The sequence below is a fragment of the Loxodonta africana genome, chromosome 12 (genome assembly GCF_030014295.1).
Source record: "Loxodonta africana isolate mLoxAfr1 chromosome 12, mLoxAfr1.hap2, whole genome shotgun sequence".
Classification (NCBI taxonomy): domain Eukaryota; kingdom Metazoa; phylum Chordata; class Mammalia; order Proboscidea; family Elephantidae; genus Loxodonta; species Loxodonta africana.
In genome coordinates, this window is record NC_087353.1 from 46642426 (window position 1) to 46665766 (window position 23341).

Here is a 23341-nt window from a genome sequence, read left to right on the forward strand (position 1 = left end):
ACCTGCATAGAAATATCTCCCTGTATGCCTTCCATGGAAACCCTGGTGGCATAGTGGTTAAGTGCTACAGCTGCTAACCAAAGGGTTGGCAGTTCAAGTCCACCAGGCACTCCTTGGAAACTCTAAGGGGCGGTTCCACTCTGTCCTATAGGGTCGCTACGAGTCAGAATCAACTCCACGGCACTGGGTTTGGTTTTTTTGTTTTTATGCCTTCCATTAACCTGAGAGTCTTTTGGATTAACAAGCCCCTATGTGAGAAAACATACAGCTGTGGTTGGATTTCTCCTGGCTGATGAAGAAAATCTTGTTTTAATAAGATCTTCAATTCTCAGTCCAACTGAGGTCAAGCTTACTGAATGGGAATTCTAATTTCTGAGTAATTGAAAACAAAACCAAACCTGTTGCCATCCAGTTGATTCTGACTCATAGCAACCCTGTGGTCAGAGTATAACTGTCCCATACGGTTTCCAAGGAGCATCTGGTAAATTCAAACTGCTGACCTTTTGGTGAGCACCTGAGCTCTTAGCCACTGTGCCAGTTGAAAATAAGGCTACTTAGGGATGCAGGGCCAAGATGGTGAAATAGATGCTTCCTGTGGTCCCTCTTAAAACAAACGCCCAGAACAACAAGTGAATAGATTATGTATGACTACCTAGGAGCCCTGAGCATCAAGAACAAAGTTGAGTTGCACTGAGCAGCAGGGGGAGGGAGAGACAGTTCAGAAGCAGCGAGGAAGTGCCAGACCTGACCTACCTGGCACCCTGCAGCCTGGATCGTTTGGCACACAAGGGTTACGGCAAGCAGTAGCGCTCAGGACACGTTTTATTGTTTCAGGAGAAACCAAGCAGCAGAGAGTCTGCACAAGCCTCCAGAATCGGGGAAGCCCCGCTGGATCTGTGAACGTTAAATGCAAGCATCTAACCTACTGCGTGTGATCAAAATAACCCTTTCCCCTCTGGGACTTCCAAAAGATTGATATGCCTCTCTTCCCCTCACCTACCTCCTCCCCGCTGTGCTCTGCTGCTGGTCTAGCAGTGTTCAGTGGTTGCCACACCCCCTAGGCTGGAAGTGGGACCTGTTGCACACGAGCCAATCTCCTGGCTTGGGGGTGGGGGGCAAGTGAACAAACAAAAAAACTGTCAGCTTCCCTAAGCTGGGAGCTATGGACTAACTGTACCCAAACCAGTCTCGTGGCTTTTTCACCACGCCCCCCAAGGCGGGAACTCAGGGCAGGCACTTCCCCTTTGCCTAGGCACAGGCATAAGGGGTCAACGGACATCGAATGCCTTTTACCCCTGCACAGACCTGTGTGAGCCGATTCAACAGTGTAGGCCCTCATTAGCATAGTACTACTGGGTATATACCTGAAGCCTATTTTCAACTACAGTAGCTAAGGGGGAGTGGCAGGTTTGTGACATTTGACACTGCCCTGCCCATTAAGCAAGGTCCTCACCAACCCACATCAGGGGTCTGAGAGGACTGGTGGCTTCACCCATTCCACCTCGCCACCCATTATGTGAGTCTGAGAATAAGTGATGCCTCCCAGCCCTTATAGCCAACAGCATTGGTCACCCAAAGCCTAGCTGCAAAACCCATCCACCTACGTGCTCTAGGGGACAGGGACATGCCTTCCACCTGGGCACTCAGGGGCAGCCATGAGCCCCCTACCTTCCTCAGCACATAAGCCCTACTGAAGGCAGATATCTGTGGCTGCTCCAATCATCCCTTCATAGCCGTGCCCATCTGGGGCTGTGGGTGAGAGCCTGCATGATACAGTCGGTGACTAACAACCCGGACACCTGAGCTAAATCCACACAAGAAAAGTAAGTGGACTCCTGGGCTCACACACCTAATAGCAGCTTTAACCACCTGGTGAGAGGACATGAGAGTTACAAAGACACCAATAACCAAAGTAGCTCACATTAGGGCATACCAAAACAAAACAAAAGAAGCTAGGACATAGTAAACATACATGCAATAAATAAATATAATAACTTACGATGGCTGAGACAACAGTCAACATCAAATCACAAAGAGGCAGACTATGATGATTCAGGAAGCAACCAAAACAAAGAACAAGGAAACCTCCTGGAAGAAGAGAAGATCTTGGAATTAGCAGAGGTAGAATTCAAAAGATTAATATACAGAGCTCTTCAAGAGATTACGAAGAAGATCAGGCAAAACTCAGACCAAGCCAAGGAACACACACATAAAGCAATAGAGGAACTTATGATGGTTGTACAACAGCATAATGATGAATTTAACAGGCTCCAGTAAGCCATAGAGAGACAGCAAACAGAAATCCAAAAGATTAACAATAAAATTCCAGAATTAGACAATTCAATACAAAGTCATAGGAGCAGAATTGAGGCAATGAAATTCAGAATTACTGAGATTGAAGATAAAGTGCTTGATACCAATTTATTTGAGGGAAGTCAGATAAAAGAATTTTTAAAAATGCAGGAAACCTAAGAATTCTGTGGGACTCTATCAAGAGGAATAACCTACAGTGATTAGAGTACCAGAACAAGGTGGGGGGAACAGAAAATACAGAGAGAATTGTTGAAGATTTGCTGGCAGAGAACTTCCCTGATATATTTTTTTTTTTATTAACTTTTATTGAGCTTCAAGTGAACATTTACAAATCAAGTCAGACTGTCACATATAAGTTTATATACACCTTACTCCATACTCCCACTTGCTCTCCCCCTAATGAGTCAGCCCTTCCAGTCTCTCCTTTCGTAACAATTTTGCCAGCTTCCAACTTTCTCTATCCTCCCATCCCCCCTCCAGACAGGAGACTCCAACACAGTCTCAAGTGTCCATCTGATATAATTAGCTCACTCTTCATCACCATCTCTCTCCTACCCACTGTCCAGTCCCTTTCATGTCTGCTGAGTTGTCTTCGGGAATGGTTCCTGTCCTGGGCCAACAGAAGGTTTGGGGACCATGACTGCCGGGATTCCTCTAGTCACAGTCAGACCATTAAGTATGGTCTTTTTGTGAGAATTTGGAGTCTGCATCCCACTGATCTCCTGCTCCCTCAGGGGTTCTCTGTTGTGCTCCCTGTCAGGGCAGTCATCGATTCTGTCCGGGCACCAACTAGTTCTTCTGGTCTCAGGATGATGTAGGTCTCTGGTTCATGTGGCCCTTTCTGTCTCTTGGGCTCTTAGTTATCGTGTGGCCTTGGTGTTCTTCATTCACCTTTGCTCCAGGTGGGTTGAGCCCAATTGATGCATCTTAGATGGCCGCTTGTTAGCATTTAAGACCCCAGATGCCACATTTCAAAGTGGGATGCAGAATGTTTTCATAATAAAATTATTTTGTCAATTGACTTAGAAGTCCCCATAAACCATGGTCCCCAAACCCCCACCCTTGGTTCACTGACCTTTGAAGCATTCGGTTTGTCCCGGAAACTTCTCTGCTTTTGGTCCAGTCCAGTTGAGCTGACCTTCCATGTATTGAGTATTGTCCTTCCCTTCACCTAAAGCAGTTCTTATCTACTAATTAGTAAAAATCCCTCTCCCATCCTCCCTCCCGCACCCCCCCTCGTAACCACAGAAGTATGTGTTCTTCTCAGTTTATACTATTTCTCAAGATCTTATAATAGTGGTCTTATACAATATTTGTCCTTTTGCCTCTGACTAATTTCGCTCAACATAATGCCTTCCAGGTTCCTCCATGTTATGAAATGTTTCACAGATTCGTCACTGTTCTTTATCGATGTGTAGTATTCCATTGTGTGAATATACCACAATTTATTTAACGATTCATCCGTTGATGGACACCTTGGTTGCTTCTAGCTTTTTGCTATTGTAAACAGAGCTGCAATAAACATGGGTGTGCATATATCTGTTTGTGTGAAGGCTGTTATTTCTCTAGGGTATATTCCTAGGAGTGGGATTTCTGGGTTGTATGGTAGTTCTATTTCTAACTGTTTAAGATAATGCCAGATAGATTTCCAAAGTGGTTGTACCATTTTACATTCCCACCAGCAGTGTATAAGAGTTCCAATCTCTCCACAGCCTCTCCAACATTTATTATTTTGTGTTTTTTGGATTAATGCCAGCCTTGTTGGAGTGAGATGGAATCTCATCATAGTTTTCATTTGCATTTCTCTAATGGCTAATGATCAAGAGCATTTTCTCATGTATCTCTTAGCTGCCTGAATATCTTCTTTAGTGAAGTGTGTGTTCATATCCTTTGCCCACTTCTTGATTGGGTTGTTTGTCTTTTTGTGGTTGAGTTTTGACAGAATCATGTAGATTTTAGAGATCAGGCGCTGGTCGGAGATGTCATAGCTGAAAATTCTTTCCCACTCTGTAGGTGGTCTTTTTTCTCTTTTGGTGAAGTCTTTAAATGAGCATAGGTGTTTGATTTTTAGGAGCTCCCAGTTATCTGGTTTCTCTTCATCATTTTTGGTAATGTTTTGTATTCTGTTTATGCCTTGTATTAGGGCTCCTAAGGTTGTCCCTATTTTTTCTTCCATGATCTTTATCGTTTTAGTCTTTATGTTTAGGTCTTTGATCCACTTGGAGTTAGTTTTTGTGCGTGGTGTGAGGTATGGGTCCTATTTCGTTTTTTTGCAAATGGATATCCAGTTATGCCAGCACCATTTGTTAAAAAGACTATCTTTTCCCCAATTAACTGACTCTGGGCCTTTGTCAAATATCAGCTGCTCATATGTGGATGGATTTATATCTGGGTTCTCAATTCTGTTCCACTAGTCTATGTGTCTGTTGTACCAGTACCAGGCTGTTTTGACTACTGTGGCTGTATAATAGGTTCTGAAATCAGGTAGAGTGAGGCCTCCCACTTTCTTCTTCTTTTTCGGTAATGCTTTGCTTATCCGAGGCTTCTTGCCCTTCCATATGAAGTTGGTGATTTGTTTCTCTATCACATTAAAAAATGACATTGAAATTTGGATCGGAAGTGCATTGTATGTATAGATGGCTTTTGGTAGAATAGACATTTTTACTATGTTAAGTCTTCCTATCCATGAGCAAGGTATGTTTTTCCACTTAAGTACGTCCTTTTGAATTTCTTGTAGTAGAGCTTTGTAGTTTTGTTTGTATAGGTCTTTTACATCCTTGGTAAGATTTATTCCTAAGTATTTTATCCCCTTGGGGGCTCCTGTGAATGGTATTGATTTGGTGATTTCCTCTTCGATGTTCTTTTTGTTGATGTAGAGGAATCCAAGTGATTTTTGTATGTTTATCTTATAACCTGAGACTCTGCCAAACTCTTCTATTAGTTTCAGTAGTTTTCTGGAGGATTCCTTAGGGTTTTCTGTGTATAAGATCATGTCATCTGCAAATAGAGATAATTTTACTTCCTCTTTGCCAATCCGGATGCCCTTTATTTCTTTGTCTAGCCTAATTGCTCTGGCTAGGACCTCTAGCAGAATGTTGAATAAGAGCCGTGATAAAGGGCATCCTTGTCTGGTTCCCGTTCTCAAGGGAAATGCTTTCAGGCTCTCTCATTTAGAGTGATTTTGGCTGTTGGCTTTGCATAAGATGCCTTTTATTATGTTCAGGAATTTTCCTTCAATTCCTATGTTGGTGAGAGTTTTTATCATACATGGGTGTTGGATTTTGTCAAATGCCTTTTCTGCATGAATTGATAAGATGATGTGGTTTTTGTCTTTTGTTTTATTTATATGGTGGATTACATTAACGGTTTTTCTAATATTAAACCAGCCTTGCATACCTGGTATAAGTCCCACTTGGTCATGGTGAATTATTTTTTTGATATGTTGTTGAATTCTATTGGCTAGAATTTTGTTGAGGATTTTTGCATCTATGTTCATGAGGGACATAGGTCTGTAATTTTCTTTTTTTGTGATGTCTTTTCCTGGTTTTGGTATCAGGGAGATGGTGGCTTCATAAAATGAGTTGGGTAGTATTCCGTCATTTTCTATGCTTTGAAATACCTTTAGTAGTCGTGGTGTTAACTCTTCTCTGAAAGTTTGGTAGAACTCTGCAGTAAAGCCATCCGGGCCAGGGCTTTTTTTTGTTGGAAGTTTTTTGATTACCGTTTCAATCTCTTTTTTTGTTATGGGTCTATTTAGTTGTTCTAATTCTGATTGTGTTAGTTTAGGTAGGTAGTGTTTTTCTAGGAATTCATCCATTTCTTCTAGGTTTGCAAATTTGGTAGAGTACAATTTTTCGTAATAATCTGATATGATTCTCTTAATTTCAGTTGGGTCTGTTGTGATGTGGCCCTTCTCGTTTCTTATTCGGGTTATTTGTTTCCTGTATTTCTTTAGTCTGTCTAGCCAACGGTTTATCAATTTCGTTAATTTTTTCCAAGAACCAGCTTTTGGCTTTGTTAATTCTTTCAATTGTTTTTCTGTTCTCTAATTCATTTAGTTCAGCTCTAATTTTTATTATTTGTTTTCTTCTGGTGCCTGATGGATTCTTTTGTTGCTCACTTTCTATTTGTTCAAGTTGTAGAGACAGTTCTCTGATTATGACTCTTTCTTCTTTTTGTATGTGTGCATTTATCGATATAAATTGGCCTCTGAGTACTGCTTTTGCCGTGTCCCAGAAGTTTTGATAGGAAGTATTTTCATTCTCGTTGCATTCTATGAATTTCCTTATTCCCTCCTTGATGTCTTCTATAACCCAGTCTTTTTTCAGGAGGGTATTGTTCATTTTCCAAGTATTTGATTTCTTTTCCCTAATTTTTCAGTTATTGATTTCCACTTTTTTGGCCTTGTGGTCTGAGAAGATGCTTTGTAATATTTCGATGTTTTGGATTCTGCAAAGGTTTGTTTTATGACCTAATATGTGGTCTATTCTAGAGAATGTTCTGTGTGCGCTAGAAAAAAAGGTATACTTTGCAGCAGTTGGGTGGAGAGTTCTGTATAACTCAATGAGGTCAAGTTGGTTGATTGTTGTAATTCGGTCTTCCGTGTCTCTATTGAGCTTCTTACTAGATGTCCTGTCCTTCTCTGAAAGTGGTGTGTTGAAGTCTCCTATTATAATTGTGGAGGTGTCTGTCTCACTTTTCAGTTCTGTTAAAATTTGATTTATGTATCTTGCAGCCCTGTCATTGGGTGCATAAATATTTAATATGGTTATGTCTTCCTGATCAATTGTCCCTTTTATCATTATGTAGTGTCCTTCTTTATCCTTTGTGGTGGATTTAAGTTTAAAGTCTATTTTGTCAGAAATTAATATTGCTACTCCTCTTCTTTTTTACTTATTGTTTGCTTGATATATTTTTTTCCATCCTTTGAGTTTTAGTTTGTTTGTGTCTCTAAGTCTAAGGTGTGTCTCTTCTAGGCAGCATATAGATGGATGGTGTTTCTTTATCCAGTTCGAGACTCTTGTCTCTTTATTGGTGCATTTAGTTCATTTACATTCAGTGTAATTATAGATAAGTGTGTGTTTAGTGTTGTCATTTTGATGCCTTTTTATGTGTGTGTGACAATTTCATTTTTCCACTTTTTTGTGCTGAGACGTTTTTCGTTGTAAATTGTGAGATCCTCATTTTCATAGTATTTGACTTTATGTTTGTGGAGTCGTTAAAAACGGTTTTCTTGGTTTTTATTTTGAGTTATGGAGTTGTACGTCTTTGTGGTTACCTTAATATTTACCCCTATTTTTCTAAGTAGAAACCTAACTTGTATTGTCCTATATCGCCTTGTATCCCTCTCCATATGGCAATTCTATGCCACCTGTATTTAGTCCCTCTTTTTGATTATTGTGATCTTTTACATATTGACTTCAGTGATTCCCTGTTTTGAGCCTTTTTTTTTAATTAATCTTAATTTGTTTTTGTGATTTCCCTATTTGAGTTGATATCAGGATGTTCTGTTCTGTGACCTTGTGCTGGTATCTGATATTATTGGTTTTCTGACCAAACTATTTCCTTTAGTATTTCTTGTAGCTTTGGTCTGGTTTTTGCGAATTCTCTAAGCTTGTGTTTATCTGTAAATATCTTAATTTTGCCTTCATATTTCAGAGAGAGTTTTGCTGGATATATGATCCTTGGCTGGCAGTTTTTCTCCTTCAGTGCTCTGTATATGTCATCCCATTGCCTTCTTGCCTGCATGGTTTCTGCTGAGTAGTCTGAACTAATTCTTATTGATTCTCCCTTGAAGGAGACCTTTCTTTTCTCCCTGGCTGCTTTTAAAATTTCCTCTTTATCTTTGGTTTTGGCAAGTTTGATGATAATATGTCTTGGTGTTTTTCTTTTTGGATCAATCTTAAATGGGGTTAGATGAGCATCTTGGATAGATATCCTTTCGTCTTTCATGATGTCAGGGAAGTTTTCTGTCAGCAGATCTTCAACTATTTTCTCTGTGTTTTCTGTCCTCTCTCCCTGTTCTGGGACTCCAATCACACTCAAGTTATCCTTCTTGATAGAGTCCCACATGATTCTTAGGGTTTCTTCATTTTTTTAAATTCTTTTATCTGATTTTTTTTCAGCTATGTTGGTGTTAATTCCCTGGTCCTCCAGATGTCCCAGTCTGCATTCTGATTGCTCGAATCTGCTCCTCTGACTTCCTATTGCATTGTCTAATTCTGTAATTTTATTGTTAATCTTTTGGACTTCTGCATGCTGTCTCTCTATGGATTCTTGCAACTCATTAATTTTTCCACTATGTTCTTGAATAATCTTTTTGAGTTCTTCAACTGTTTTATCAGTGTGTTCCTTGGCTTTTTCTGCAGTTTGCCTTATTTCGTTTGTGATGTCTTGAAGCATTTTGTAAATTAGTTTTTTATATTCTGTATCTGATAATTCCAGGATTGTATCTTCATTTGGGAAAGATTTTGATTCTTTTGTTTGGGGGGTTGTAGAAGCTGTCATGGTCTGCTTCTTTATGTGGTTCGATATCGACTGCTGTCTCCGAGCCATCACTAAGATATAAAAAAAAAAGATATAGTAGTGGTTTATTCTCTAATTGCTCACTGAGTCTTATCTTGTTTTGTTTTCTTCCAATATACGTGGATGGGCTACTAGATTGTGCTGTCTTGTTTGTTGTAGCCCTTGACTTTCTTATGACCTATTACCAGCTGGTTTGGGCTGTTGCCAGATATATATGCCTGAGTCTATTCACTATTCTTGAGTAGAATCTGATTTTGGGTCATCAAGTGTGTGCTGCACCCTAACACCTATCCACCTCGAGAAGTAGTGGTGATAGTTGTGTGCACCAGATTCTATTAGCAGCTGGGCTTCACACTACAGGGGGGGCAGGATGCTGAAAGGCTTTCCCCAAGTGTCAGTGCGGTAGGTGTGTCTCTATTCCTAAAGCATCTTGGTGGGAGGGCTCTGCAGCTTTACCTTAGGCCCTCAATGCAAGTACCTCTACAGATTGGTAGGTGTCACCCTCCTTAGACCCCTAAGGGAAGAGGCTAGGTGGCCTGGGGGGAGCTTCAGCCCTCAGTTCCCTGTTGTGGGTCAGTTAGGGCTCTGTTGGATAAGCAGAGATATCAGACCTGGGAAACTTGTCTTTCCAGTAAATCCGCTAAAAAAAAATGCAGTCAGATCCCTATCAGAAATGTCTTTGCGTTATAACAGCCACCTTGTTCCTTGTAGTAATGAAAGCCTGAGATATGGATCATATATGCTTGGTTGAAGCTGATTCTGTGTTTTTAGTCCAAATAGGGAAGGATTTTTGTTCCCTGGGTTTTTTTGGTTGCTTCTCTCAGTCTAGAAGAATGGGTTAGGAAAAGACCAAAAAAAAAAAAAAAGGGAAAAGCAAAGCCACGGAGCCGGAGCCGTTCTCCCTTGGGCTCAGGAAATTCCAATGTTAATGAAGCCTCCTGGGAAGGGGAGGGGAGGGTTCAGAAAAACAGGAGAGAGTAGCACCCCAGAATACAGCCAAAGCTGCTTATCTTGCTTGGGATGACTATCTGAGATTCCCGAGGGGCATGTCGCCTATGTGTGCTGACTGTGTAGAGATTGCCCCCGAGGGTCTGGCCCGCTCAAGCCATGGTCAGATCCTCCGCTGCCAGTCCAAAGCCCAGCATCAAGGTTCCCCGGCTGGGATGCTGCCCTCCCGGCTCCAAAATCAGTCACTGCCTCCCGGGGAGTTCTCCCGCCACTTGCATTGCCGCGCCGCCCACACGGACCGGCTGGGCCCCCTCCCAGGGTCAGTTCAGGGGGGTAGTGCTGCACCCAGTGTTTGTGCCATGGCTGGATGCCATGTTCAGCTCCCCTGTGCCCAGTCCAAAGCCCGGCACCAAGGTTCCCCGGGTGGGATGCTGCACTCCCAGCTCCAAAACCAGTCGCTGCCTCCCGGGGACATCTCCCACCAGCCGGATCACCACGCCGCCCATGCGGAGCGGCTGGGCCCCCTTCCGGGGTCAGTTCAGGGGGGTAGGGCTGCGCCCCGTGTTTGTGCCCTCACAAGATGTTGTTTTCAGCTCCTCTGCACCCAAACCTAAGCCCGGCGCCAAGGTTACCTGACTGGGACGCTGGCTCCAGGCTCCGAAAACAGTCATTGCTTCCCCGTAGTTGTTCGTTCTCTGTCTCTGTCACTCAGTCAACTCTTTAAATCTGTGTTTGTTGGTCAGGGTTTGTAGATTGTCATGTATGTGATCGATTCACTTGTTTTTCCAAGTCTTTGTTGCAAGAGGGATCCGAGGTAGCGTCTACCTAGTCAGCCATCTTGGCCCCCCCTCACTTCCCTGATATTTTAAAGCCGAGAAGATACCTAAGAAGCTTATCAAACCCGACACTGGGTAGATACCAAAAGAAGGTCACCAAGACATAATCAAACTTGCCGAAACCAAAGTTAGAGAATCTTAAAAATGGCTAGGGATAAACAAAAAGTAACCTACAAAAGAGAGTCAAGAAGAATAAACTTTGACTACTCAGAAGAAACCATTTAGGCAAGAAGGCAATGGGATGACATATAAAAAGCCTTGAAGGAAAAAAAATTGTCAGCCAAGAATTATCTGTTCAGCGGAGCTGTTTCTCAAATGTGAAGACAAAATTAGGGCCTTTACAGAAGCAGAAATTAAAGGAACTTATAAAAACCAAACCAAAATTACAAGAAATACTAAAGAGAGTCCTTCAGCTAGAGAAACAATAATATCAGATAACAACCGAAGACTGGAACACAGGACAGTACAACCAGGTATCAACCCCAATAGGGAAGTCACAAATATAACTCAAAGCTAAAACACTGCAAATAGGGAAACAGAGATGTCAATATGTAAAAGATGACAGCATTAAAACAGAGGGACTAAATAGTGTAGTCATAGACCTTTCATATGGAGAGGAAGTTAAGGCAATACCAAAAAACAGAAGATTGGTTTAAACTTAGAAAAATAGAGGTAAATTTTAAGGTAACCACAAAGGAAACTAACAAATCTACACGTCAAAATAAAAAAGAAGAAAAATATATAAAGACTCAGCAAATACAAAATCAACAACAACAAAAAAGATGAAAAGAAAATACTTAAAAATGACACAGCACAGAAAATTAAGTGGAACAAAGAAGCTGTCAGCACCACAAAAAAAAAAAAAAAAAGATACACCAAAATGACAGCACTAAACTCATTCCTGTCAGTAATTACACTAAATTTAAATGGACTAAATGCACCAATAAAGAGAGAGTGGCAGAATGGATTTTTAAAAAACATGATCGTCTATATGCTGCCTATAAGGGGCCCACCTTAGACTCAAAGATACAAACAAACTAAAACTCAAAGGATGGAAAACAATATATCAAGCAAATGACAATCAAAAAAAGCAGAAGTGGCCATATTAATCTCTGACAAAATAGACTTTAAAATCCACCACAAAGGATAAGGAAGGACACTATATAACGATTAAAGGGTCCGTACACCAGGAGGACGTAACCATAATACATATTTACGCACCCAACAACAGGGCTCCAAAGTACATCAAACAAATTCTGACAGCATTGAAAAGCGAAATAGACAGCTCCAAAATAGTTTTCAGGAGACTTCGAGATATCACTTTCGGTGAAGAACAGAACACCCAGAAAGAAGCTCAATAAAGACACGGAAAATCTAAATGCCACAGTCAACCAACTTGATCTCATAGACATTTACAGAACACTCCACCCAACAACAGCCAAGTATACTTTCTTTTCCAGCACACGTGGAACATTGTCCAGAGTAGACCACATATTAGGCCACAAAGCAAGTCTTAACAGAATCCAAAACACTGAAATATTACAAAGCATCTTTTCTGACCGTAAAGCCGTAAAAGCAGAAATCGGTAACAGAAAAAGCAAGGGAAAAAAAAATCAAATATATGGAAACTGACCAACACGTTGCTCAAAAAATACTGGGTTATAGAAGAAATCAAGGACACAATAACGAAATTCAGAGAATCAAATGAGAATGAAAACACATCTTACCGGAAAACTTTGGGACACAGCCAAAACAGTGCTCAGAGGTCAGTTTATAGCAATAAAAGCAAACATCTAAAAAGACAAAAGGGCCAAAATCAAAACATTAACCCTACGACTCAAACAAATAGAGAGTAGCAAAAGAAGCCCTTGGGCAAGAGAAGAAAGGAAATAATAAAAATTAGAGTAGAATTAAATGAAACAGAGACTAGCAAACAACTGAAAGAGTTAATAAGATCAAAATCTGGTTCTTTGAAAAAATCAACAAAATCGATAAACCGTTGACCAAACTGACAAAAGAAAACCAGAAGAGGAAACAACCCGAATAGGAAATGAGATGGGTGATATTACAACAGACCCAACTAAAATTAAAAGAATCATAGCAAAATTATGTGAAAAATTTTACTTGAACAAATTTGAAAACCTAGAGGAAATGGGCAAATTTCTAGAAACACTATCTCTTAAACTAACAGAAACCAAAGTATAAAAACTAAATAAACCTATAAAAAGATTGAAAAGGTAATTTTAAAAACTCCCAACAGAAAAAAAGCCTTGGCCCTGACAGCTTCACTGAAGAATTCTACCAAACTTTCAGAGAAGAGTTAACTCAAGTACTACTAAAGGTATTTCAGAGCATAGAAAAGGATAGAGTACTCCCAGACTCCTTCAGTGAAGCCAGCATAACCCTGATACCAAAACCAAGTAAAGACGCTACAAAAAAAGAAAATTGCAGACTAATATCCCTCATGAATGTTGTTGCAAAAATCCTCAACAAAATTCTAGTAAATGGAATTCAACAGCCTATCAAAAAATAATTCATCCTGACCAAGTGGGATTCATACCAGGTATACGGGGATGGTTCAATGTTAGAAAAACAATCGATGTACTCCATCACATAAATAAAAGATAAGACCCACATGAGCTTATCAATCAGTGCAGAAAAGGCATTTGACAAAGTCCAACACCCATTCATAATAAAAACTCTAAGCAAAATGGAAATAAAAGAAAAATTCTTCAACATAATAAAGGGCATTTATACAAAGCCAACAGCCAACATCATCCTAAACGGAGAGAGTCTGAAAGCATTTCTCCTTGAGAATGGGAATGAGACAAGGATGCCCTTTATCACTACTCCTATTCAACATTGTGCTGGAGGTCCTAGCTAGAGCAGTAAGGCACAAAAAAGAAATAAAGGGCATCCAAATTGGTAAGGAAGGCAATAAAAGTATCCCTATTCACAGATGATATGATCTTATACACAGAAAACCCCAGAGAATCCACAAGAGAACTACTGCAACTAACAGAAGATTTCAGCAAAGTATCAGGATATAAGATAAACACACAAAAATCAGTTGGATTCCTCTCCACCAGCAAAGAGAACTCAGAGGAAATCACCAAATCAGTACCATTTACGATAGCCCCCAAGAAGCTAAAATACTTAGGAATAAACCTAGCCAGAGATGTAAAAGACCTATACAAAGAAAACTGCATGACGCTACTGCAAGAAACCAAAAGAGACTTGCACAGATGGAAAAACATTCCATTCTCATGGATAGGAAGACCCAACATCGTGAAGATGTCAGTTCTACCCAAAGTGATCTACAGATACAATACAGTCCCAACCCAAATTCCTATGACATTTTTAAATGAGATAGAGAATCAAATACCAACTTCATATGGAAAGGGAAGAAAACCCAGATAAATGAAGCAATACTGAAGAACAAAGTGGGGGCCTCACACTGCCTGATTTTAGAACCTATTATACATCCGTGGTAGTCAAAACAGCCTCGTACTACAACAACAGGTACATAGACCAGTGGAACAGAATTGAGAATCCAGGGGTAAAGTCATCCACCTACAAACAGCTGAAATTTGACAAAGGCCCAAAGTCTTTTAAATGGGAAAAGACAGTCTCTTTAACAATGGTACCGGCATAACTGGATACACATCTGCAAAAAAATGAAAAAAGACCCATACCTTACACCATGCACAAAAACTAACTCAAAATAGATCAAATACTTAAATATAAAATCTAAAACGATAAAGATCATGCAAGAAAAAATAGTGGTGATACTAGGAGCCCCTAATACATAGCCTAAACAGAATACAAACCATAAGTGACAGTGCACAAACACCAGAAAAGAAACTAGATAACTGGGAGCTCCTTGAAATCAAACACTTACTTCATCCAAAGACTTCACCAAAAGAGTAAAAACACAACCTACAGACTGGGAAAAAATTTTTGGCTACGACTTATCCAGTAAGGGTCTAATCTCTAAAATCTACAAGATACTGCAACACCTCAACAACAGAAAGACAACCCAGTTAAAAAATGGGCAAATGATACGAACAAGCACTTCACCAAAGAAGGCATTCAGGCAGCTAACAGATACATGATGAAATGCTCATGATCATTAGCCATTAGAGAAATGCAAATCAAAACTGCAGTGAGATACCATCTCACCCCAGCAAGGCTAGCACTAATACAAAAAACACAAAGTAGTAAATATTGGAAAGGTTGTGGAGAGACTGGAACACTTATGCACTGCTGATGGGAATGTAAAATGGTACAACCACTTTGGAAAACGACATGAGCTTCCTTAAAAAGCTGGAAATAGAAGCACCATAAGGTCCAGCAATCCCACTCCTTGGAATATATACTAAAGAAATAAGGGCTGTAACATGAATAGATATACACACACCCGTGTTCATCGCAGCACTGTTGACAATAGCAAAAAGATGGAAACTAGGTGCCCATCAACAGATGAATGGATAAACATGGAACATACAATGAAATACTAAGCAACAGTAAAGAACAGTGATGAATCCACATAACATCTCACAACATTGATGAATCTGGAGGGCATCATGCTGAGTGAAATTAGTCAATCGCAAAAGGACAAATATTGTATGAGACCACTACTATAAGAACTGAAGAAAAGGTTTAAACACAGAAGAAAACATTCTTTGTTGGTTACGAGAGTGGAGAGTGAAGGAGAAGGGAATTCACTAACTAGATAGTAGACAAGAATCATCTTAGGTGAAGGGAAGGACAACACACAATACAGGGGAAGTCTGCACCATTGGACTAAACCAAAAGCTTAAGAAGTTTCCTGAACACAACCAAACACTTTGAGGGACAGAGTAGAAGGGGGAGGGGTCTGGGGACCACGGCTTCAGGGAACATCTATGTCAATTGGCATAACAAAGTTTATTAAGAAAATGTTCTGCATCCCACTTTGGCGAGTGGCATCTGGGGTCTTAAAAGCTTATGAGCAGCCATCTAAGATGCGTCAATTGGTCCCAACCCACTTGGAGCAAAGGAGAATGAAGAACACCAAAGGCACAAGGAAAATATTAGCCCAAGAGACAAAAGGGCCACATAAACCAGACTCCATCAGCCTGAGACCAGAAAAATTAGATGCTGTCCGGCTACCACCAAATGACCACCCTGACAGGGAACACAACAGAGAGTCCCTAAAGGAGAGGGAGAAAAGTGTGGAGCAGAACCCAAATTCACGTTAAAAAAAAAAAAAAAGCAGACTTAATGGTCTGACCGAGACTGGAGGAACCCCCGAAGCCTTGGCTCCCAGATACTTTGTTAACCCAGAACTAAAACCATTCTTGAAGCCCACTCTTCAGACAAAGATTAGAGCATACTTCTTAGTTCAAGTAGATACACACAATCAAATGGGCGGCTCCTGTCCGGAAGCAGGATGAGAAAGCTGGAAGGGACAGGAGCAGGTTGGATGGACATGGGAAACCTTGGGTGGAAAGGGGAAGTATGCTGTCACATTATTGGGATTGCAGCTAGTGTCACATAACAATATGTGTATAAATTTTTGTACGAGAAATTAACTTGAGCTGAAACTTTCAAAGTACAATAAAATTCTTTTTAAAAAAGAAAAGAATATAAGGCTACTTTATTCTTGGATAGTTTAAGAAGACTAGACCAGAAGGTAGAGCACAGCCTAGGCAGTTTAGCAGCTGCCTTGTGACCATTGTAGTTCCCGATGCAGAGCCAGGGACAAGGATACTACGTAACTGCTGTCACCACCAATGACATTCACCTTCTACTCTCCAGTTGTCTTACTCCTGAAGAAAAGAAAGAACTTGACCCCACAAAGAACCCATCCCCAGCCAGACTTCTTCTCTCAAAGGAGAAAATGGCAGAGAACTTTCTCTTTTATATGCAAAATCACGTAGGGAGTGCAGTCACATTAGACCTTTCTTTAGGGCGTGTTTTTACAATTTAAGCCACATTGTTATCACCATAATTTTTTTTTTTGGTTTACATCAGGATTTAGACACTCTGTTGTAGTTCAGATACCTACCACAAAGTTGTGGGGCCTGGCTTGGGGTTTAATTAAGCTTTGCCTGGGAGTGATTAACTGAAAAGAAATTTACGTGCAATCCAATCATTTATACCATCTATAAAACTATAGTAAAACTATTAATCAGAGTATATGCCTGATGTGCTTAAAGGATGAAAATAATGTAATACAAGATTAAAAGAAACTTGAAATGTAAACACCAAGGTCTTCTGCTGCATAAAATTGACTTCTTTACTAAGTTACTGTAGACTTCCTTTTCAAACTGGATGACATACACTTTTTTTATTTATTTTTTTCTCTTGAAGGGGTTAGCGCTTATTTGTTTGTTTTTCTGATTTCTTTATCTTATACCCAATGATCTTTGGTGAATACCTGGAATTTGCTAGGCAATCTATATGTATTTTTTGTAGCCCCCAAGGTAAGCATCATTCCCATATTGCAGATGAGGAACAGGAGGCCCAGGGAGTATTAGTAACTTGTGGAAGGTCACATGATTAGTAAGTCACTGTGCCTGAATTCAAAACCAGGTCAGTCTGACTCCATATGTGGTTTTCAGAAGCTAGAGTAGCATAATGGAGAGGCTTTGGAGACAGAAGGAACTGATTGCAAATTGATGTTCAACAAATAAGTTAACTTCTCTGTACCTCAATTTCTACAACTGTAAAATAAGGATAGTATCTCAAGGATTGTTATACATTCAAAAGTGACTCTGCTCTGAGCAGGTAAGCCTACAGGGACAGGTATCTTTCTTTTGTTCATTGGTGTATCCCAAATGCCTACAGCTGTGTCTGGCACATTGTGTAGGTACACAAGAGATACTTGTTGAGTGAATGATAAGGAGCCCCGGTGGCACAATAGTTAAGAGCTTGGTTGCTAACGGAATTGGGAAAGATTGGTGGTTTGAACCCACCTACAGCTCTGCATAAGAAGGATGTGGCAGTCAGCTTTGTAAAGGTTGTTGTTGTTGTTAGGTGCCATCCAGTTGGTTCTGACTCATAGCAACCCTATGCACAACAGAAAGAAACACTGCCTAGTCCTGTGCCATCTCACAATTGTTGCTGTGTTTAAGCCCATCGTTGCAGCCACTGTGTCAGTCCATCTTCTTTTTCACTGACTGTCTACTTTACCAAGCATGATGTCCTTCTCCAGGACCTGTCCAAAGTACCTGAGATGAAGTCTCACCATCCTCCCTTCTAAGGAGCATTCTGGCTGTACTTCTTCCAAGACAGACTTGTTCGTTCTTTCTGGCAGTCCATGGTCTTTGCCACTACCATAATTCAAAGGCATCAATTCCTCTTTGGTCTTCCTTAGTCATGGTCCAGCTTTCACGTGCATATAAGGCAATAGAAAATATCGCGGCTCAGGTCATGTAAAGATTACATACAGCCTTGGAAGCTCTACAGGGGCAGTTCTGCTTTGTCCTGTAGGGTCACTATGTGTCAGAATTGACTCCACAGCAACGGTTTTTTGTTGTTGTTGTTTTTTGAGTGAGCAGCGCCCCTGGCATAGTTTGCACTCATTAAACAGTATTGCATTAGTGCATCATTAGCCCTCCTCATTCTTGACATCGGAGCATAGAGACCATAATAATGTGCTGTCTCTGATCTATTTCAAACAACAGCAAATTGTACTCGTGCTGTCATTTCTAATCTTTTAATCCATTACTGATTCATGTCCAGGGATGCTGGCACATCTAAACAGATTTGTTGAGCCCAATAATAAGATAAATTATATTTTGTTACTGCTCTTATTTTTCACACTGATTTTTAATATCTGCTCTCCTAACATCATTTTAGCACATCTTTCTTTTATGAAAGAGTTACAATGAGAATAAAGAAAAATAGGAAGAATTTTTGAAACAATAGCCAAAATAATTCTGTGTCATAAATAATACAACACTCATGCACAATGTTTTAAGTGGCAGCTATGCTTAACAGGCCCTGAGAATAAAAATTATTTGGAGTTCATACCCTTACTCTTTTCCCTTAGTGGCAATGTTGTTTTATTCATCACTCTCCGGTTTTGATTTGTAATTTATACACTGAAATCAGTGGCATTGAGGAGAGACATGGCACGTGAGTGCAGCTGCCAGGTTGCTCTGCCTATAAAATTAGCACCTCTGCCCATTGTCCCTGTTATACACTAATGGTGTAACAGTTTGCATTTCTAAAGAAAATTAAAAAAAATAGACAGACTTTAATACCAATGCTTGACACAATTTTTTAATTAAACACAAATTTTTATCAAGCATATGTATTGCCATCTTTAGTATATCTGGGAAAGTATAAAATATCTGGCAAGAATTGTATTTTATACCACAAGTAAATAAACAGAAAAAAAAGTAAATAAATTAGAGAGTAAATTATAAAATAACTCACTAAGACATAACCCAGTATAATCTCTGTGTCTGTGTAGTAGCAATAGTAGGTAGTCATATTTATGATTTGTTTCCTTTACTATCTGTTATCTTAGATACTTCTGCCCTCTTTTTTTCCATTAGGTATATACAGTATTTTATTCATCTAGTCAAATCGCTTTTACATTTATTTTTTCTTTCTACTGTTTTTCAGGTTTCTTTTATTAATGACTGCTTTTTTTGAATAATTTTTATTGTGCTTTAACTGAAAGTTTACAACTCAAGTCAGTCTCTCACATATAAACTTAAGTACACCTTACTACATACTTCCACTAACTCTCTCCCTAATGAGTCAGCCCGCTCCCTCGTTCCAGTCTCTCCTTTCATGACCATTTTGCCAGTTTCTAACCCCCTCTACCCTCCCATCTCCCCTCCAGACAGGACATGCCAATATAGTCTCAAGTGTCTACCTGATGCAAGTAGCTCACTCCTCATCAGCATCTCTCACCAACCCATTGTCCAGTCCAATCCGTGTCTGATAAGTTGGCTTCGGGACTGGTTCCTGTCCTGGGCCAACAGAAGCTTTGGGGACCACAACCGCCGGGATTCTTCTAGTCTTGGTCAGACCATTAACCCAGTGCCGTCTGGTCTTTTTATGAGAATTTGGGGTCTGCATCCCACTGTTTTCCTGTTCCCTCAGGGGGTCTCTGTTGTGCTCCCTGCCAGAGCAGTCATCGGTTATTGCTGGGCACCATCTAGTTCTTCTGGTCTCAGGATGATGTACTCTCTAGTTCACGTAGCCTTTTCTGTCTCTTGGGCTCATAATTACCTTGTGACCTTGGTGTTCTTCATTCTCCTTTGATCCAGGTGGGTTGAGACTCATTGGTGCATCTTAGATGGCTGCTTGTTAGCATTTAAGATCCCAGACGCCACACTTCAAAGTGGGATGCGGAATGTTTTCTTAATAGAATTTATTTTGCCAATTGACTTAGATGTCCCCTGAAGCCATAGTCCCCAAACCCCTGCTGCTACTCCACTGACCTTCGAAGCATTCAGTTTATTCAGGAAACTTCTTTGCTTTTGGTCCAGTCCGGTTGTGCTGACCTCCCCTGTATTGAGTGTTGTCCTTCCCTACAACTAAAGTAGTTCTTATCTACTGTCTAACTGATAAATAACCCTCTTCCACCCTCCCTCCCTCCGCCTCTCGTAACCGCAAAAGAATGTGTTCTTCTCAGTTTATACTATTTCTCAAGATCTTATAATAGTGGCCTTATATAATATTTGTGCTTCTGCATCTGACTAATTTCACTCAGCATAATGCCTGCCAGCTTCCTTCATGTTATGAAATGTTTCACAGATTCATCACTGTTCTTTATTGATGCCTAGTATTCCATTGTGTGAATATACCATAATTTATTTATCCGTTCTTCCATTGATAGATACCTTGGTTGCTTCCAGCTTTTTGTATTGTGAACAGTGCTGCAGTAAACATGGGTGTGCATATATCTGTTCATGTAAAGGCTCTTATTTCCCTAGGATATATTCCAAGGAGTGGGATTTCTGGGTCATATGGTATGGCTGCTAACCAAATGGTTGGCAGTTCGAATCTGCCAGGCGCTTCTTGGAAACTCTATGGGGCAGTTCTACTCTGTCCTATAGGGTCGCTATGAGTCGGAATCGACTCGATGGCACTGGGTCACTGGGTATGGTAGTTCTATTTCTGGCTTTTTAAAGAAACGCCAGATCGATTTCCAAAGTGGTTGTACGATTTTACATTCCTGCCAGAAGTGTGTAAGTGTTCCAGTCTCTCCACAGCCTCTCCAACATTTATTAGTTTATGTTTTTTCGATTAATGCCAGCCTTGTTGGAGTGAGATGGAATCTCATCGTACTTTTAATTTGCATTTCTCTAATGGCTAATGATCGAGAGCATTTCCTCATGTATCTGTTAGCCACTTGAATATCTTCTTTAGTGAAGTGCAAGTTCATCTCCTTTGCCCAATTTTTAATTGGGTTGTTTGTCTTTTCGTGGTTGAGTTTTAACAGAATCATATAGATTTTAGAGATCAGGTGCTGGTCGGAGATGTCATAGCTGAAAATTTTTTCCCAGCCTGTAGGAGGTCTTTTTACTCTTTTGGTGAAGTCTGTAGGTGATCACAGGTGTTTGATTTTTAGGAGCTCCCAGTTATCTGGTTTCTCTTCGTCTTTTTTAGTAATGTTTTGTATTCTGTTTATGCCTTGTATTAGGGCTCCTAACTTTATCCCTATTTTTTCTTCCATGATCTTTATCGTTTTAGTCTTTATGTTTAGGTCTTTGATCCACTTGGAGTTAGTTTTTGTGCATGATGTGAGGTATGGGTCCTGTTTCATTTTTTTGCAGATGGAAATCCAGTTACGGCAGCACCATTTGTTAAAAAGACTATCTTTTTCCCAATTAACTGACACTGGGCCTTTGTCAAATATCAGGTGCTCATATGTGGATGGATTTATATCTGGGTTCTCAATTCTGTTCCATTGGTCTATGTGCCTGTTGTTGTACCAGTACCAGGCTGTTTTGACTACTGTGGCTATATATGTTCTAAAATCAGGTAGAGTGAGGCCTCCCACTTTGTTCTTCTTTTTCAGTAATGCTGTACTTATCCGGGGCTTCTTTCCCTCCCAAATGAAGTTGGTGATTTGTTTCTCCATATTAAAAAATGTCATGGGAATTTGAATCGGAAGTGGATTGTACATATAGATGGCTTTTGGTAGAATAGACCTTTTTACAATGTTAAGTCTTCCTATCCATGAGCAAGGTATGTTTTTCCACTTATGTAGGTCCCTTTTAGTTTCTTGTAGTAGTACTTTGTAGTTTTCTTTGTATAGGTCTTTTACATCTTTGGTAAGATTTATTCCTAAGTATTTTATCTTCTTGGGGGCTACTGTGAATGGTATTGATTTAGTGATTTCCTCTTCAGTGTTCTTTTTGTTGATGTAGAGGAATCCAAGTGATTTTTTTATGTTTATCTTGTAACCTGAAACTCTGCCGAACTCTTCTATTAGTTTCTGTAGTTTTCTTGAGGTTTCCTTAGGGTTTTCTGTGTATAAGATCCTGTCATGTGCAGATAGAGATAATTTTACTTCTTCCTTGCCAATCCTGATGTTCTTTATTTCTTTGTCTAGCCTAATTGCTCTGGCTAGGACCTCCAACACAATGTTGAATAAGAGTGGTGATAAAGGGCATCCTTGTCTGGTTCCCGTTGTCAAGGGAAATGCTTTCAGGCTCTCCATTTAGGATGGTGTTGGCTGTTGGCTTTGAATAAATGCCCTTTATTATGTTGAGGAATTTTCCTTCTATTCCTAACTCGATGAGAGTTTTTATCATGAATGGGTGTTGGACTTTGTCAAATGCCTTTCCTGTATCAATTGATAAGATCATGTGGTTTTCGTCTTTTGTTTTATTTATATGCTAGATTACATTAATTGTTTTTTTAATGTTGAACCAACCTTGCCTACCTGGTATAAATCCCGCTTGGTCGTGGTGGATTATTTTTTTGATATGTTGTTCAATTCTATTGGCTAGAATTTTGTTGAGGATTTTTACATCTATGTTCATGTGGGATATAGTTCTGTAATTTTCTTTTTTTGTGGTGTCTTTAACCTGGTTTTGGTATCAGGGATATGCTGGCTTCATAGAATGAGCTAGGTAGTATTCCATCCTTTTGTATGCTTTGAAATACCTTTAGTAGTCGTGGTGTTAATTCTTCTCTGAAAGTTTGGTAGAACTCTGCAGTAAAGCCTTCCGGGCCAGGGCTTTTTTTTGTTGGGAGTTTTTTTATTACCTTTTCAATCCCTTTTTTTGTTATGGGTCTATTTAGTTGTTCTACTTTGATTGTGTTAGTTTAGGTAGGTAGTGTGTTTCTAAGAATTCATCCATTTCTTCTAGGTTTTCAAATTTGTTAGAGTACAATTTTTCGGTAGTAATCTGATATGATTCTTTTAATTTCCGTTGGGTCTGTTGTGATATAGCCCATCTCATTTCATATTTGGGTTATTTGTTTCCTGTATTTCTTTAGTCAGTCTGTCCAGTGGTTTATCAACTTTGTTAATTTTTTCAAAGAACCAGCATTTGGCTTTTTTAATTCTTTCAATTGTTTTTCTGTTCTCTAATTCATTTAATTCTGTTCTGATTTTTATTATTCGTTTTCTTTTGGTGCCTGACGGATTCTTTGATTGCTCGCTTTCTATTTGTTCAAGTTGAAGGGACAGTTTTCTGATTTGGGCTCTTTCTTCTTTATGTATGTGTGCATTTATAGATATAAATTGACCTCTG

The 23341-nt window shown here is 39.8% G+C and overlaps 1 protein-coding gene across 13 annotated transcripts in view; it reads left to right on the forward strand.

The window, feature by feature from the left end:
- LCLAT1 (lysocardiolipin acyltransferase 1) overlaps nucleotides 1–23341 on the forward strand; it is a 438576-nt gene that overhangs the window by 373007 nt on the left and 42228 nt on the right. The window lies entirely within an intron of this gene.